Below are 18,453 nucleotides of genomic sequence, written 5' to 3' on the forward strand. Positions count from 1 at the left end.
AGTCTCTCTCCGTGCGGCCGGCGGGTTAAAGCCCGCAGCTCCTCCTCCTCCGCACCGCTCCCCCTGAGCAGTATAGCTCTCACCTGCGCCGGAGGGGGAGGCGGAGAAGCGCGCACCGAGCGCATGCCAGCCAGGTGGTGCCACATCGTGCAGGCGGGCCGGCAGCGTCCCGGGCGTCGGGCACACACACATTCGCTCTATAAGACGCACAGACATTTCCCCTTACTTTTGAGGGAGAAATAAGTGCATCTTATAGAGTGAAAAATACGGTAGTTATCATACTCTGACAAAGAGATCCTTCTGCTAGTTATGGCTGATTGATTTTGGAAAGTGCCTTCCTCACTCATAACACACAAATGGGGAAACCCACTAGCTCACCCCACCCAACCTAAACAAAGTCCTGACATTTGTTCACAAATCACTTATTTACTAGAAGAATCTGTTTATCAATCTAGGCTGGCAATCTACTTAGTTAAAAACTAAACATTCTAACTAAAATACTCACTGTACACTGCCAGACTACACAGAACAATGCAAAATGTCCTGTTGCAATGGATCTCTTCAATGACTAAACTTTGCTCCAGTCAAGGCTGATTTGTATAACATTTGTACTCATTTACTGTAGCCTCAGAAGCCTTTGGGAATTTCTGTCCAACTCAGCAATATGGGAGGGTTTGTTATTTTAACTGCTGGTTGATAAGGGCTTATCTCTAAGTACTCAAAGGTTGAGTTCAACATACTTAAAGAGATATTAAAGAACACAAGGGAAACCAAAGAATATCTCTATACATTGTTTCCTTATAGTGAGTTTTCATGTCTTCTCTATCATTCAGAAGCCATTCTCTTTCGCCTTTTAAGGACCTGTGGTTAGGTTTGTCTTACTACAAACACAAAGCATGGCCTACATATCAGTATATAACAGTATGACTTTATTTTTTACATTTATAGACTACTCCTCATCCACAAGCGATCCCAGGCTAGTGTGCACAGAAATAAAACAATATAAAAACTATATAAATGCAAAGCAAAAGACAAAAAAATACAAAGTAACTCTTCAACCAGAAAATCAAAGAAAAACATAAAATGTTCCAACTTTTCAACTATTTTTGAGCAAAAAAGAACACTTTAATTTAAAGCCAAAAAGAAAACTAAGCTAGCACCAATCTTAAGTTCCTTTGGGAGGGCATTCCAAAATTGAGGTGCCACCATACAGAAGACTTACTCTTCTGTAAATGCAAAGTGTCTTTCTTCCACTCATAGTACTTAATGAAAGCCCTCCTTTGAAGAGCTTAATGTATGAGCTAGATAGTATGCCTGAACAGGATAGTCCTACTGGTATTTGGGTCCCAAACCACTTGTAGTTTTAACAAAGCAATCTTATGACCCCAAGGATCCACAGGATATCAAGGAAGCAGCTTACCAGTGGCCCAGGAAAGCAGCAGAGAGGAGAGGCTTACTTTTCTTGTTGTTGTTGTTATTATTATTACTAGAAGGAAAAATTATCTCTGTCCTCCTCCCACACTGCCCAACTCTTGCAAGAAGGGCACAAGATAGGCACAGGGTTCCAATCTCAGCTCTCCAGTCTCTAAAGGTGATAACCAGTTCCCTGGATTGGGCTCAGTAGAGAATGTGGAGCCAATGCAATTTCTTACAAAATGGTGTAAGATAATTCATTTCAACAAGATGCAACAGTCAGAATTCTATTTGCTGAGTTTTGCACAAAATAAAGTACCCAAACTCTCCTCAAGGGCAGCATACATACTGTGCTATAGTAATCCAACTCAGTTCTAGAGCAAGAATCACAATGGTAAGGCTATCACTAATCTGAAAACCAGCCAAGATGGTAAAATTACTCTGTAGGGTAACAAATGGAAACTGCTGAAGGGGCACATACACTCATCCATGGGGAGTAGAACCCTTGATTCACCATTGTTTGAACAAGCTTCAGCCACATGCACTTTCCCCCTCTACTCTTCCCTTAGTGTGGGCCTGAGGATGAAATCAGGAGCTTTTACTTTCACTTACAATTAACCACCATTTAATGTTACATCCAGATCCAAAACAATGCTAATTTTAACTATGATTTATTGAAAGAATGTAACTCCACAAACCATGGCTTCAAATTGGTTTGTTTCAGCAAAGAATAGTTGCCATATCTGTTCATATTCAGACATAATGCTAGATTAAGAACCACTGAGGACAGATGCAGAAGCTCCCAATCCCTCCTTATGGCCAGAATGGAGGAAGAGAAAGAAGCCCAAGGCTCATTCACAGTTTTTGTCTGCAAACAACCAATGAGTACAGTGTTCCATAGTAAAGAATGGACATGTGTCTTTAGCAGTAGCACAGAAAATAAAATGTTGGCATGTATAGCTTTTCTCCACTACAGAACTTCAAAGAAAAATGCATTGCTCTTTCTTTTTCAGAATCTAATGATCTGTAGTTGCCCAAATAATTCTGCATTTTGATCTGTGCTTCATTTTACAACTTTCATGGTGTGGGGGGTTAAAAAAATAAATCCTTGTTTATATAACCCTTTTATATAACTATGAAGTAGAGTACACTGTGGCAGCTAGAGCGACAGTAGCCTAAAGGTAATATGTAATTCTTTTTTTTTTTTTTATGCAGCTATTCAAGGCACACAAGCTTTGTGCCATTCTGAACCTAGCAATCCTAGAAGAAAATTAAACTATGGAAGAATATGAGCTATAATTCCGTCTTCTTTCTGAATTGGGACTTAACAGACACAGCCATCACATTAGAAGATTTTCAAGAAAAAGCTTCCAATATACTGGAGAGATTAGCTGCTTATCCATAAAAAGTTCAGAACTGTACTATTTTTGTATATTTTCCTGTCACCGAAGTTTCAGCTAATTTATTGCTAGAATTGGAGCCTGATAATATTCATGTACAGAGACATTCCTGGGTAGCTGTAATAGTTCTTGACTTAAATGGGACAAAGAAAATTGTGAGAAACCAATTCTATATTAACAATCCTGGGAGTGCAGAATAAAATACTTTAACATCCCTTGCAAGTATATCTTTTAATCCTTTATTGTTTTCTTCTTTAGAATATGCTTAGAAATGGAGCAGTATATAAATGTTTAAATATATAATTTCTGCAGAATTGAATTGTTTGTTCAGTGGCACAACCCTCCTTTTATTTATGGAATGATTTCTGATGCTGTCACTAAGCAGGCCCCTTTGTCCCTCCCCCCTTCATGCTGTATACTAGCTTTGGTAAAGAGACCTTGGCTTCCATTAATCTGGTAATATTCGCCACATCCAAAATGGGTAATGTCAGAATAATGAATCAGGATGCTGACATACTGTCTTGATTTGTTAACCAGGAGTAACCCAGAATCCCCTAGCTTAGATGTAACACGAAACTCTGGGTTAATTGAAGCCAGGATCTCCATGCCAAAGCCAGGATACAATAAGAGAAGTGGAGGGATTGGATGAGAGAGGTGCATTGGATGAGAGAGGTGCATGCTAGCTCAGCACTCATTCAGGGCTTCATAAAACCATGAGTATGAAGCAAGGGATAACCATCCAAACTTATATATTTGCTCAGGTAAAGCACGTTTAGAAATTTCAGTTCTCAAAAATTACCGTTTGACTATTGATCCCACTATGTCTGAGTCTGACTAGAACTTATACCTTTATTGATCATTACAGAGCTGATCAGGAAAGATGAAGCAATGACCTGATTTATATGGGTGCAACTTGTCCAATTATCCAAACCTGGGCAGCTTGGCTTGCTGGAGGAGAAAACAACCCATTAGTTGCATTGAGGGTTGTTTCTTCCACCCACAAGCTATTCTACTGGGTTCAAATGACACAGTGGGCTGCAACAAGCAGGTGATAATGCAAATGATACCTGGTGTGTGCCTCAGCTGCAACAGAACACAGTGGCTTGTTCAAGCCACAGTGATCATGCAAAGTAGCTCAATGATATTAATGCAGAGAAAGTAGTTAGGGAAACATTTTTTCCCCTCTCATAATACTAGACTACAGGATCCTCACAGAAACCTGAAACTTGGAAATTCCAGACAAATAAAATTATATAACATTTTCAAACAGTACCTAATTAAACGATGAAATCTACTACCACAAAATTTAATGATGGCTACCAATTTGGATGGCTTTAAAATGGGATTACACATATAAATGGAGGATAAGGCTATCAATGGCTACTCATCATGATGGCTATATATGTTCTCTAGTATTGGAGTTAGTAAATCTCTGTATACCAGTTGCTGAAGAATTTGAACAGGAAGGTACTACTGTATACATGTCCTAAATGTGGGTTTCCCACAGACAAATGTGGGTTGGCTGGCTATGGTATAAGTAGAAACCTGTACTAGCCGGCAATTCCTCTAATCCAGCATAGTTCTTCCTTTATTTATTTATAAGACATGATAGAAATGTTCCTGTAAAAACTTGATAAACACAAATTTTAAAAATCTTGCTTGGGGCACAAGACAAAGAAAGACGTATTGCATTTATAATGCAGAGATATTAAATGAAGGCCTGAAAATACGTATTTATATTTGATTGGAGAGAAACAGGAAGGACTTTTATTATACAACGGGGCAGACAAGTCTGAATTCCAGGTTCAGACATCAGAATAAACAAACCAAAGGTACAGCATCTTCTCCCACTGGCAGAAGGAGTAATTGATTCATGCAAAACACACACTATTTCCTTCACAACAATCCAGGATTGCCATTGCATGCAAACTGGGCAGATAGAAAGTGTTCCTGACATACCAAAGACCTTTGTCCCATACCAACTAAACATCAGTGAGATTTTTTAAATTGCTTGTTTATTCACTTTGTAGATTGCCTCTAAAACACTAGACAGAACAAAAATAGTCTCTTACCATCTTCAAATTGTGGATTCCAGTAGAAGGGTAACAATTCATGGCACATTTTTGGAAACTTTAATTATCCATGCAGTCTTGCTGATTGGGTCCTCTTGACGCTTATCCCCAAAATCTGAATTTTAGCAAACTACAAAAGAATTTCCATCAGTTAAACATATGTAAATTGCACATTTTGTGATTTCTGACTAGATTTATACAAGAGATTACACCAAGTAAATACCATATGCTTGCTTCTTGTCAAATCTTATGGAACATTCTTGCTAACATTCTGTACACACAGATTCAAGTCAAAAACCCTCCTTTAAAAGTGCAGGACTTGGGCACACGGTTAGGACAATTTAAAAATACTACAAAGAAAGTATAAAACTCAGCAATTCCTGTTCTTCAGGGCCAGCATGGAAGCCTTTTCCCTGTGCTATTATATGAAACCATAAGCAAAAGATATTTATATTGCCAATACCATAAACTAATTTATTAGCTTAGCATTGCATAAGCATACTTCTTCATAAAATTATTAGATAAAATCATGCTTAAAATTGAGTTTTATATTTCTAACAACTTAAGGAAAAAGCAAAGCTTCTCCAGAAGCAGAATTGAATAAGACCAAAGAAATTTTTTTTTAAAAAAGAAAAAGACCGCAAAGAAATAAAATAAGACAATCTTAAAGAAAATCAACCCTGACTGTTCTTTAGAAAGTTAGATATTGAAAATGAAACTCAAATACTTTGGCCACTTAATGGGAAAAAAGGACTCACTGGAGAAGATCCTAATGCTGGGAACAATTGAAGGCAAAAGGAGAAGGGGACAGCAGAGGTGAGGTGGCTAGATGGGGTCACTGGGGCGGTGGGTGTGGGCTTGGGTGGACTCCGGGGGATGGTGGAGGATAGGGGAACTTGGAGGAATGTAGGCCATGGGGTGGTGAAGGGTAGGACACGACTTAACAACTAAACAAACATATCCATATCTCAGGGTACTCCTACATAAAAACTACTATAAATTATTACAAAATCATGATAATTATAATTATTATTATACACTCTTCAGTCCAACCTATGCACAGGCACTCAGGAGTACCACACAATTTAATTTTACTTGCATTATTACTGTTATTTTATTAATGTGACATCCCACTCTGCCACCCTTCCCATAACCCTTCCCATAACAACTGCTTCATGGAACAAGCCTCTAGCCCAAACTAATCTGCCTGAAGAAAGGATTCACCAGCCCTGCAATGGCATTAACCTTCTTGTTCTCCTCCCAAGATAGCCCCAGGGGCAGATGGAGGCCCCACCACATCTTCCTTCCACCGCTCACTGACTAGAGCCTATTTCTCACCGCTTAACCTCAGTGGTCACACAGAATTGCCACCACACTGCTCCCCACAAGCCTGAGGCAGATATACCTCCTGCCCCAGCCCCTTCCTTGTAGACAGGGACTCCCCGTGGGACCCCTCCCAACTCCTAGGCAACTGGGGCAAGCAGAAGGGCTCCTCAGGTAATCACACATGTGTGTACATATTATATTATAAACACACACACATACACACAAAGTATTGTTTATTTTATTTTTCTCCATGTGATATCTCACAGAACCTTAGGGTTCCGGAGAACCCCAGTTGAGAAAGGTCAAACTATAGGTCCTATCTGAAAGTGATTTTAATCACCACAGAACCTGGTATATCAATGTGTCTGATATTTAGTAAACATAGGGCACAATTCCACTGACCAGACAACAGAAGGATCTGAAGGCACCTGAAAATGCTATTTTATGATAGGGTGATGCTGACAGGTGGGAGGAACAATGGAGGAGCTTTTTGTCTCTCCATTCTCTAAAAAGTCTGTCTTTGCTGGAGGAGGCTCTGAGACAGACCTGGGCATTGTACGGCCCGCGGGCCACATCTGGCCCAATGGCTGACACTGACTGGCCCGCATGAGGTCACTGGCAAATTAAAAGTCAATGCAAATATATATCATCGTAATATAGATGCGAGCAATACAACTGCACTGCTTTTATTCTGAAGGATCTGCTAAATTGAATTGAATTTATTGCTTTTCATGTAATGTTAATGTTTTTGTGAATATTAGTTAAATAGTGTTGTTCTCTGCTCCACATTTTCATTGTATCATTGTAATGTTTCATTTACTGTTTTTATAGAGATATATATTGAGCAGAGCTGTAAGTGTATTGGTCCAGCCCTTAACAACTGTCAAAGTTTCTCATGTGGCCCCATAGGAAAATTAATTGCCCACCCCTGCTCTGAGATGTGCAGGCTTTTCTCTCACCTCCCTATTTAATCAACTAGCATGACCTCACTCCCATTCCAAACTGAACTGAAGAAACACCATGGAGCCTTATGCAGCAGTGGCCAGAAGGTGCTAGGGAGAAGGCAGGGGTATAGGGACCCAGGACTGGATCTCCTCTTCCAAGGCATCTTACAACACACCAGACCCCTGTCTAGGTGCCACAGGATTTTTCTGCTCACCAGTTTACAACTGACATGTAATCTAGTAAGCTAGCTCATCTTGCTCGCTTTACACAGGATGGTACTTATTGCTAAAGTAACGCATGGTGCTCAATATCCATCATCACTGTATATTTCTATGGCATCAGTTTATTCAGGTCTCTGATTTAAAATACTTTTTTGGGGCACTCTTTCTTACCTTCATTCTGAAGCTAAGCATATTTCTTTTATATTTCACACAATAATGTGACCTTTGCACTCAACACGTAATTTTCTATGATTTAAAGCAAATACTTCTGCTACGAAACACTGCTGCAATAGAACCTGACAAAAAAAAGTTACCACATTTGCTCCAACACATCCAAGACAGCCAATGTTAGTGAAATGTACCAATTGGTTGGTAGAAGCTGCACAAGCAACCAAGTTGTTGGCTGAAGTACTCCTTGCAACAAACAAAATGCTAGCTCCCTTCCAAAAAGCAGCACTTCCTTTCAGCATTGGCCAAATGTCCTATGGACCACTTGTGGGTCATTTTTGTGTAATTTTACAAATGTTAAAATAGATACAATGACCCAACTTGGACATCATGATAAAAATATGATTTATCTTAATGGTCAAAGCAGTTCCATATCTTGAAGCTGTTTCAATGATCCTTTTCAAGCTGGGTTTGCTAATGAAAATAGGAACGAGCAGGTTGCTTACCTGTAACTGATGTTCTTCGAGTGGCCATCTGTGCAGTCACACATATGGGTTCTGCGCCTGTGCAGTGCCTTTGGCCGGAAGATCAACAGCTAACGGTTTTTGGCGGGAACTCCGCTCCCCCTCCCCCTAGCATTATATAAGGAGCAGAGTGTCCACCATTTTCCAGTCTTTGAAAGATCGACGTTTGTTCTTATAATAAGGTTTGTCAGTATGACAAGACAGCCAAATTCAGTAGTGGTACAACATAAAGCAAAGAGATCATAGTATCGAAAGAAAGAGTCGGACCACCCATGACACCAAGCGGGGTCGGAGGGTGGGTTGTGTGACTGCACAGATGGCCACTCGAAGAACATCAGTTACAGGTAAGCAACCTGCTCTTCTTCGTCATGGCCTCTGTGCATCACACATATGGGCAGAATAACAAGCTTACCCCAAATGGAGGAGGGAGGTGTCATCAGCGAAGGACAGAAGAAAGGACAGCTCTGCCAAAAGAGCAATCCTGCCTGGCACGGACATCGAGTCTATAATGTCTGGCGAAGGTACACGGGGTAGCCCAAATGGCCGCCCTGCACACATCTTCTATCGGGACCCCTGATGCAAAGGCCGAAGAAGCAGCAACAGCTCTTGTAGAATGACCTCTTGGAGTAGATGGCAAGTCCCACTTAGCTAACTGATAAGACAGGACAATTGTATTTACTATCCATTTCGAAAGATGTTGTGAAGTGACTGGACAGCCTCGGTCATGTTCCGAATATTTCACAAAAAGTCTATTAGAACGCCGAACAGACTCAGTCCTGGACCTATAAAAAGCTAAGCAACGACGAACGTCCAGTATATGTAGAGATTGCTCTATCGGATTCGAAGGGGCCAGAAAGAATGCCGGTAAAACAATCTCCTGTTGCATGTGAAACGAAGTAGCGACTTTCAGAAGGAAAGACAGATCCAGCCAAAGAACCACTTTTTCCTTATGAAAATTTAGGAAAGGGGGGCCTACCCGAAGGGCGCTGAGTTCAGAGGATCTACGGGCTGAAGTCCCTACAACAAGGAAGGCAGTCTTCCATGAAGCAAGGCGTAGATCGATCGTCACCATAGGTTCGAAAGGTGATCGAGTCAGCGCTTGTAAAACCACCGAAAGACTCCAGGTGGGCATTAGAGGTCTTATAGTTGGATGCAGATTACTCAATCATCTCAAAAATCTTTTAAGCAGAGGTTGAGCAAAAATGGAGAGACCATGTATAGTTCCCCGGTAATGTGAAATCACTGCTGTATAAACTTTTATGGACGAAGGTTTGAGTCCAGAGTGATGCAATTCAAAGAGAAACTGAAGTATCTGTGAAACAGAAGCCGAGGAGGCCGGAAACAAGTGTAAATTGGCAAAGTTAGAGAATCTCTGCCATTTTGCCGCGTACAACTTCCTAGTAGATGGTCGTAGCGCAGATTTGAGAATATACTGTAGGTCTGGGTGTAGACTCTGCTGAGCAGGAATGGCCGGGACGGTTGGTGGTGTCGATACCGATGTATCGCAGCTGGTCATCATATCCTCCATGCAGTCAGTTTCAGCGACAGCAAGTCTGGGTGGCGGATCGTGCCCTCCCTCTGGGTAACAAGATAAGGAAGAAGAGGGAGTTGGAGAAATTCTTCTTGGGAAACGTGAAGGAGAGTTGAGAACCATGGCTGGCGTGACCACCAGGGGGTGATCAGTAGCCCTGTGGCCCCTTTGTGAATGATTTTTGCCAACACTCTCACGATCAGTGGGATCGGAGGGAAAGCATAAAAAGTCATATTTGTCCAGGGGATCATGAAAGCGTCCCCAAGCGAGTCTTGACCCATCCCCGCTCTGGAACAGTAGGCCATGCATGCCCTGTTCTGTTGTGTGGCAAACAGGTCGATGTCTGGCTGGCCCCATCGGTGAAATAGCATGTCGCGAACCCAATGGTCTAGCTCCCATTCGTGTGACCGCGACATATGTCTGCTCAAGAGATCCACATCTGTATTTTCTGTGCCTGCAAGGTGAACTGCTAGAAGAGTGATACCTCTCGGTATGCACCAATCCCAAATCTGCATGGCCAGGCGGGCTAGTTTCCGGGATTGGGTTCCCCCTTGTTTGTTCAAATAAAAGACCATCGCCATGTTGTCTGAGGTCGCCTGGACGACCTGGTGTAGAAGCACATCCTCGAATGATTGCAGGGCTTTGAAAATGGCAAGAAGTTCCAGAAAATTGATATGGTTCCTGCAATCCCGGTGACTCCATATCCCCTGGGTACGTAGATCGGAGCAAATTGCTCCCCATCCCAGCAGGGACACATCGGTGCCGAGGGTTACTGTAGGGTACCGGGGTCGAAACAGAACACCTACAGTCAGATTGGCTGGGTCTATCCACCATAACAGGGACTGAAGAACAGAAGCCGGGAGTCGAATCCGTTTGGTAGGTGGATCTGTCTGTGGTCGAAACATTCCATTGAAGAACAGTTGAAGGGAACGTAGCCTGAGTTTGGCATGCGGAACCACAGCGATGGAAGCAGACATGTGTCCCAACAGGCTCTGAATAGACCGGGCGGGGACGGTTCTTGCTTGTTGAATCCAAGCGATGCACTGAGCAATCGCATGCCGTCTGTCCCAAGGAAGGAAGGCTCTTGCCAATGTCAAATCCAGCCGGGCTCCGATAAAGTTGATTATCTTCGTAGGGAGAAGGGAAGATTTCTGTTGATTAATACAGAGTCCGAGATCGTGCAATAGAGCACATCTAAACTCAACAGCAGATGAAAGTCCTGCTTCTGTGTCGGAGACCAGCAAGCAATCATCAAAGTACAGGTATATCCGAATTCCACGTAATCGAAGGTGTGCACAGACAGGAGCCATACACTTCGTAAAAACCCGTGGTGCAGTGGCTAATCCAAACGGTAGCACATTGAATTCGTAGATTTCAGAGTCCACCGCAAAACGAAGGAAACGCCTATAACTTGGATGTATTGAAATATGAAAATAGGCATCCTTCAGATCCAATGAGGTGAACCAATCCCCTCTTCCCAGCAACAGGAGAATACTTTGAAGTGTGGTCATCCAAAACTACTTTGGTGTTATGAATCTATTGAGAGCTCTCAAGTCCAATATTGGTCTGAGACCCCCATCTCGTTTCGGGACCGTGAAGTATCTGGAATAGAACCCGTGGAATCCCTCCGATAACAACAGGCGACAAATAGCTCCTTTAGCAAGGAGTTGGTGAATCTCGTCTAACAGTACCAAGGAAGTCGGAGTATAGCGGATAGGATTCGGGAGGGTATCGATGATGGCGTCCAGGTGTTGCATAAGGAAATATTGGTAACGCGCCAGGGTTGCCTCATAATTAGAAATTCGTAAACCAAGGCCCGAAGCTGCGTATACCTGGCGGGCGAGGGAATCAACCTTTCTGCCCTCACGAGGCGAGGTGTGTCCACGGGCTTCCCAACCCTGCGAGGATTCTACAACAACCGAATTTGGCTTGGGGTGATGGAGAAGAAACAGGATGTCCTCTTCCCACACCTGATACATGGACTCATATTTACGAGAAGTCGGTTGTGGGTGAGCTGGGAGGTCCCATGGCTGGGTCATTGCCTGCCGTAAGGTCGTAATAAACGGCAAGGCAATAGATGTGGATCATTTGCCCCTGACCACATCATAAAAACGATCGGTGCTCGGTCCCGGCTGTTGGTGGGCTTCTATATTGAGCGATCTCACTAGTCTGGCCATCAGATCGTTAAACGATATGTACGGTTCCTCGGGCGACCCTGGGCCCTGAGAAGCAACCGCTGCATCCTGTGAGGTCGAGTCAGCCTCAGACTCGTCGGATTCCATCCAGTAGGGGGGTGGTACACTGGAGGAAGAATCTTCCTGGTGACTCTGATCTGCCACTTTCTTTAGATGGGGCCCTCGGGGCGTCTCTGGGAGTTGAATGGAAATGTTCCCGAGGCGCTGGTGGCGAAGATTGTCCCCTGGAGGTCAGATAATAGGCTACGGAGTGGTACTCTTCCCATCTCGGAGGAGTACCTGAAGTGGTACCAATCATCAGACCTCGCATCCGAGGAACGGCTCCTACGGCTTCTCGGAGGGGAGATGGCGATCTCAGTATCCATTGGGATTGGAGGCATTGGGATTGGTGATTGAGCTCTAGATGGAGAGTCTCGTATTTCCCCATCAGAGATGGAACCACACCTTGAATCCAGAATGGGTTCGGCTGTCGGTCAGCGCGGTGAGCCCGGTGGGGTAACCCTCATAGCCGCCTGGATGGTTGGGAGCGAGGGGGTCGGTTCCGAAGCAGGGATCGGAATCGAGGAAGAGGCCGAGCCCAAGTGGCGGTGTTTTGCCTGCTCGGGGTTCTTCGGCTTCTTAACCGGCTTGCCCGTCTTATCTTTCTTGGCCTTCTTATGCACAGGATATTTATCTGAGTCGCTGTGCTTTCTTTTTTCCTTTTGTTTCCTTGGCAGGGAAACAGACTGGTCGGCCATGGTATGAGCGCCTTCTTCAGAAGGGCGTGAGGGCGGAGCAATGGAGGAAGAGGCCAGGCGTTGCGGCAGGTCAGCTGAAGTTGGACAGCCTTTGGGTGGGGCTACAACAGTGGAAGGCTTAGCCACCAGCCGGTCCAATTGGAGGAGAGCCTGGTCCCATAAGAGTTTGCGGAGGCGGTTCTCCCTGTTCTTCCTCGCCTGTTTAGAGAAGGCCAAACAATGGCTGCACTTATCGGTTCTGTGCCCTTCCCCCAGACAAAGGAGGCACAGATCATGCGGGTCCGTGGCGGGCATTTTGGAGCCACATTTTCTGCACTTGCGGAATGCCGCCTGTTACGCCATCGTAGAAAGAAGAAAAAAGGAGATAGGAAAGCGGGAAAGTAATATTTTTGTTTTGTTTTTTTTATATAGGAACGATAAAGAGGAAAAAATGGTGCAAAGTTAAGAAGAAATATAAGTGAAGTACTAACAACAAGGGATACAAACTTGGTAGGAAAAAGGAGAGATTTTCAAACGAGCAAGAAGGTAAGTAATAATCTTAGCGAGAGCAAAGCGGTACAAGGCACAACGAACGACGGTCGCAAAGACTGGAAAATGGCGGACACTCCACTCCTTATATAATGCTAGTGGGGGAGAGGGAGCGGAGTTCCCGCCAAAAACTGTTAGCTGTTAATCTTCCGACCAAAGGCACTGTGCAGGCGCAGAACCCATGTGTGTGATGCACAGAGGCCACGATGAAGAACAATTAGTGTTAAATGATTATAAGAGCCTTACAAAGAAGAACATAAAATTTGCCTGGCTACATATGCACAATCATTTACAATCTTTGCTGACTACCCTCTTTTGTTAGTGACTTGTGACAGCTCAAATGCCTGATTTTTTAAAATCGATGCTACTCCATTTTTCAAATGCTTTTCACCAGATTACCCATTAGTAGCCATATAAAATTATGATGTACTGATGGCAACCAAAATGGCAGATCTTGCTAGGGAGAAACTTGGTATTTTTGGATATGAAAGTGATATTACAACATTAAAACCCTGAAATCAACTTATTGCTGAATTCATATATGCAGTGTTCAGAATTAGGTAACAGCAAATCCAGCATTTATTCCAATACTCAATATGCTAACCTAAACATAAAGCACCTGTAAACTTATGTTCCAGAGATATGAAATAATACAAATTACCAATAAACTAAGCAATGCCATCTGCTTTCAAAAAAAAAGATGAAGCAAATACACTATTCACTACTTAATCTGATTTGAAGTACAACATAAACAAAACTTATTATATTTATTTTATTTCTACACTGCAAAATAGCTGAAATCCTCTAGTACACAATAAATCCAGTCACATGTACATCAACAACTTCCTTCAGCACAATTTTCAACTCACACATGCACACAGTAAAACACTGTACACCACACCTGATGGCTGTTGTACCAAAATAAACCTAACTGGTTTCTTTTCCACAAGGAATTTGTGGGGCTACAGACTGATAGATAGCAGCATATGTAAGAATTAAAGTAAGTCTTTTGATAAGAAGCACAATGAAGTCATACAATACAGCATATAAATTTGTCAATCTTATCTTAAAATGATGCATTGCAATGGATACAGAGCTTCATTTTTTATTTTTAGCTAAGTTTTGACTATCAATTTTGATCCTATTCAAGTGATTCTCTCTCAGCCCACATAATCTACTACACAGAATTCTTGTGGGATTTCTAAAAAGAATGATACATTTAAAAAAAGGCTTAAGATATACAGCAGATTAAAAAATCAATTTATTTGATTGGTCTTATTTTATTAAGAACACATTCTGGAATTTAAATTCTACAAACTTCTTTGTAACAATTTATATGTATCAAATATGAATAGAAGGGACAAAGAGACATTCTCTTCATGATTAGCTCTGAAAATCACTTCCGTCCAAAGATATTCTATTTACCTAACAAAGTTTCATGCTACTAATCAAACAAAAATAAAATAGGGCTGCAACAATTGAGAGAGAGGCTGCTTGATTTTGGAAGAGAGGGCTCATATGCCCCTCCACAGCCAGTGCAGAAATGTCAGAAGAACTGAGTCCTTAGTCAGAGGGGGGAATGGGGAGCCTTTCAGGAGGCAGGAATGGGGAAAAAACCAAATAGCAAAGGATATGTTATCTTGAACCTCTTCTAGCCTACTTCCCTCCTCCTCTGAAGTGGTGTTTGCTAGATGGGCAAACCATGCCCACAGTCCACTCAAATAATCTAGGCAGGGCAGGAGGAGGTCTTGAGGGATCCTGTGGGTAGCTGGTTGCCACTGTCTGTATGGAGACCTGGACTAGATGGACCTTGGGTCTGATCCAGCACGGCTTCCCTTATTTTCTTATAACCACTCCTCATACCCAGCACTGGCTGATAAAAAGCTTCCAATTTTGGAGGCTTGTGATAGTAAGGATGCAATAAAATTTTATTAAATTTTAATATGGGCAAAAAATGTTTTGAAACAACTTTACTTGATACACAAACATCCTCCTAGAAACATCTCTCACTCCTCCCACAGAGAAAAGTCAAATCCCTCTTTTAAGATGGAGCCTGTCATCTACAGTTTTTAAATACATGTATTGAATTTATATATAAAATCTGTCACCCAGTTAATTGAGGCCATATTTTCAGTAAAGTTAATTACATGACAGACCTAATAATGTGTTTTTATAGAATACTTCAGTGTAGCTTTATTGCTTATAATACTAGGTCATCACAATACAAGATAGAACAATAATCATAATTTAATGTATCATTTGTCATAGCAACATATAACAATAGAGCAGCCACAACAATAAAACCAACAGAAAATAAGGACTAGACTGAACTCTGAAAGTATGTTGTCACTGAGTACACCTGGTTAGCACCACAAGAGAGTTTTTTGGTAAATCTAAACTCAGAGTTAAGACCAGAGTTAAGGCTTCAATCCATTCTGCACTGAAATTATATGTAATTTAGCCCTAATTTAACCCATATGCATGATCTATTTTTATGCAAATTTCCTCTGTTGAAACACCCAGCACAATAAGCAACTCTAAGTGATACATATGTATCAGAAGGTTATATATATTCACACACATCTTATAAACATCAATGTTACCAAAAGTGCTAAAGTTTGCCTGACTAAGTCCACTACACACATAAGTTAAAAGGAGGAACTTGTAAACATTGATATTGTAAGATCCAATTTGCCTGTTAGACAAATTGACACAAGACCACGGTACAGAGAAGATTAGTTCTTAGAAACAGTACAATCCTATAGATGTCTACTTAGAACTAAGCCCCACTGAATTCAAAGGAGCTTACTCACAGGTAAGTGGGTGCATGATGACAGACTAAATATCTCAAAGTATTAAAAACAGAAATCTACACATTTCTAAATCGAATTCCCAATAAGCCCTACATTATAGAACATGTACAGCAAATCAATCCAACCCATTCAAGAATGTAATATTGCCAAAGGGTTACAAGTCATCTATTTACATGAAAGTTGCAATACATTCCCCTAATAAGAATACAAGGGATTTTTATTACTATATTTATCTTGGACAAATCAACAAAGATCTTAAAAAGCAAAGAATCATGAAACAACCAATGTTAATCTTACTAAGAGTAGACTCACTGAAAGGTATGATTTAAGTTATTTATGACTAACTGAAGCCGATTCATTTTGATGTACCCACTCTTAGTAGAAATAAGAGTGTTCTGGTTCATTCATCACAATGGCAATTCCTGGTTTGTTAGTCCAGGAATTGTGGGGATAAGTGGAACATGCAAGCTGTATACTCCTCATTTCCACCTTTAATCAACAATCTTGGAGAATTCTATTCCTGGATTACTTCCTGATGGGCAGACCAGATGATCTGGGTTGTTTATAGATTAAACAATCCAAAACTAACCCAACAACAGAGTTAACCCAATCCATGTGCAATTACTGAGGTAACTCTGGGCTGTTTAACCCATAAATAACCCAGAGTCTCTAGGTTCACAAATCTAGAGCTGTTAATTAAAAGCTGAAAAGACAAGCGTGCAGTTCACACATTCTGATTATCTCCATAATTCCTGGGTTAAACAACTACTGTGCCATGCAGACCAAATCACTGAATACTACTTATGGTAAGCTCAAACAGAAACTTACACTATGGTAGGTTTTAGTTACAGGGTTGTGTTCTAGCCTCCAATCCCTTCTTACCAGAAGTGGTTCCAATTTTTTGTTTTCTGTACCTGTTAGAGTACTTTTATTTGTCCCATCTTTGCTGTTTAGCATGTCTCGCTTCAATGTATTATTGCAAATTGCTGGAGCTGTGATTCTTCAAGGTCCATCCCCTTCCCAATTTCAGCAGAAATTAAATATCTGAAGGAGCATGTTTATGCATCTTATCATCCGTGCACATATGGTTCTATGTATGACTACAGTCTGACACATGCTTACCTGAGAGTAACCCCCAGTGAACTTCTAGACAGATATACACAGAACAGCATTGCAAGGCTGTTCATGTGTATTTTAAAATAAAAACAGACTACCACGCAGTGCACAGCCTGGTATTTCATGCACTGCAACTCCCTAGATACACTATGAACTAATGAAACCTATTACACAACTATTATTTCCTCATATATCCTTAGCAAAGAACATAAATGGATTTTTCCAATGTATCGTTATTCTAAAGCATAGTCACCCTCTCGGTTTTTTGATCAGCAGAGGGTAGAACCAATGAACTGCTGAATACGGGCGAGGATACTCTCAGGCAGAAATACTAGGTATCAGAATAGGGGTGTTACAAATAAGCTCCCATTTCCATCTGTGAAATACTGGAGGAAAGGAGGCGATATATATCTGCATGTATCCGGCGATATGCAGATTCTGCGACCGTAATAAAAACCGACCCAACCGTGGTCCTGCCCCACCACATTGCCAGGTATTGTGTCAAAGGTGAGGATACTCCTTGCAGCAACAGGGCACGACAAAGCAACAAAATCCCCTACCCGGCAGAGCGCCTCCGGACAAGGAAACGCGGCGGGTAACCCCGTTGCCAGCGGCGCATTCCCGCCCACCCGCTGTCCTCCCACTTGCGACTTACGCCCACAGGCAAGGGGAACCCGCTCCGCATCCACTCGAACCACAGACGTGCCTTCCCTGGAGAACTCACCTCAAGGCGCCCGTTACTTTCCGCCGCCTTACAAGCACTATCGGCCATTGGTCCTCCTCCCACCTGCCGGGCCATCAACATCGCGTCACTTCCGGCATCACCTGACACACAAGCTAGCAGCCTCTGACTCGAATAAGTCCGCATTGACAAGCCGACTTCCGGCTCGGCGGCGCTGCGGGTGCCGGAGCAGTGCTGAAAGACTTACATAAACGTTTCGGATTCGGAGTGGGCTTTATAAGGCGTATTTAGCCTAAATCGCGGTTACTGCTAATGTGAACTCTGTAGCCGTTAGAATCCCAAATGCTTTTCTTCCGCAGTAGTCACTCTTAGCAATAGTGCGTGAGAGGCTCGACGATGGCTTAAACTTCATGCCTGCGGGAGACTGAGACTGTAATATGCTTTCTTGCATTAGAGCAACGCCCATTGAACCCAATGATACTTTTCAGGAGGCGTATAGAATTGCATTATGAACGTAATTTGATTTTGAGCTAAATTCCTGCATTCATGTAATCATTGCGATCTAACTTTTAAAAAGATGACTCCTTTACTACGGTATCAGTGACTATGACAAATGTATCGTGTTTCCTGACCGTACATCGCAAAAGGAACACTCTAAAAACTATAAAATTAAAGGTGTGTTACGGTGTTCCCGTTTTAGTGTGTTTCACTTTATGTAGACGAGGCAATGCGAATACCAATCTTAGCCATTTACACATTCCAAATAGGTATCAACTAACGCG

The 18,453-nt window shown here is 42.2% G+C and overlaps 1 protein-coding gene across 7 annotated transcripts in view; it reads right to left on the bottom strand.

Annotated features, from left to right (window-relative positions):
* MAP3K13 (mitogen-activated protein kinase kinase kinase 13) overlaps positions 1–17,809 on the bottom strand; it is a 54,649-nt gene extending 36,840 nt beyond the window's left edge. For 6 of the 7 annotated variants that reach the window (XR_006415172.1, XM_044434671.1, XM_044434667.1 and 3 more), the window contains exons 1-2: positions 17,714–17,809; positions 4,886–5,015 (exon numbers count right to left, since the gene is read on the bottom strand). The gene's annotated coding sequence lies outside the window, so the exon portion shown is untranslated. The remainder of the gene's footprint in view (positions 1–4,885; positions 5,016–17,713) is intronic. The other variant, XM_044434676.1, reaches the window with a different exon arrangement.
* Between the last annotated feature and the right edge of the window lie 644 nt (positions 17,810–18,453).

This window comes from Varanus komodoensis, unplaced genomic scaffold, assembly GCF_004798865.1.
Source record: "Varanus komodoensis strain SLA01 unplaced genomic scaffold, ASM479886v1 scaffold1, whole genome shotgun sequence".
In the NCBI taxonomy this organism is placed as follows: Eukaryota; Metazoa; Chordata; class Lepidosauria; order Squamata; family Varanidae; genus Varanus; species Varanus komodoensis.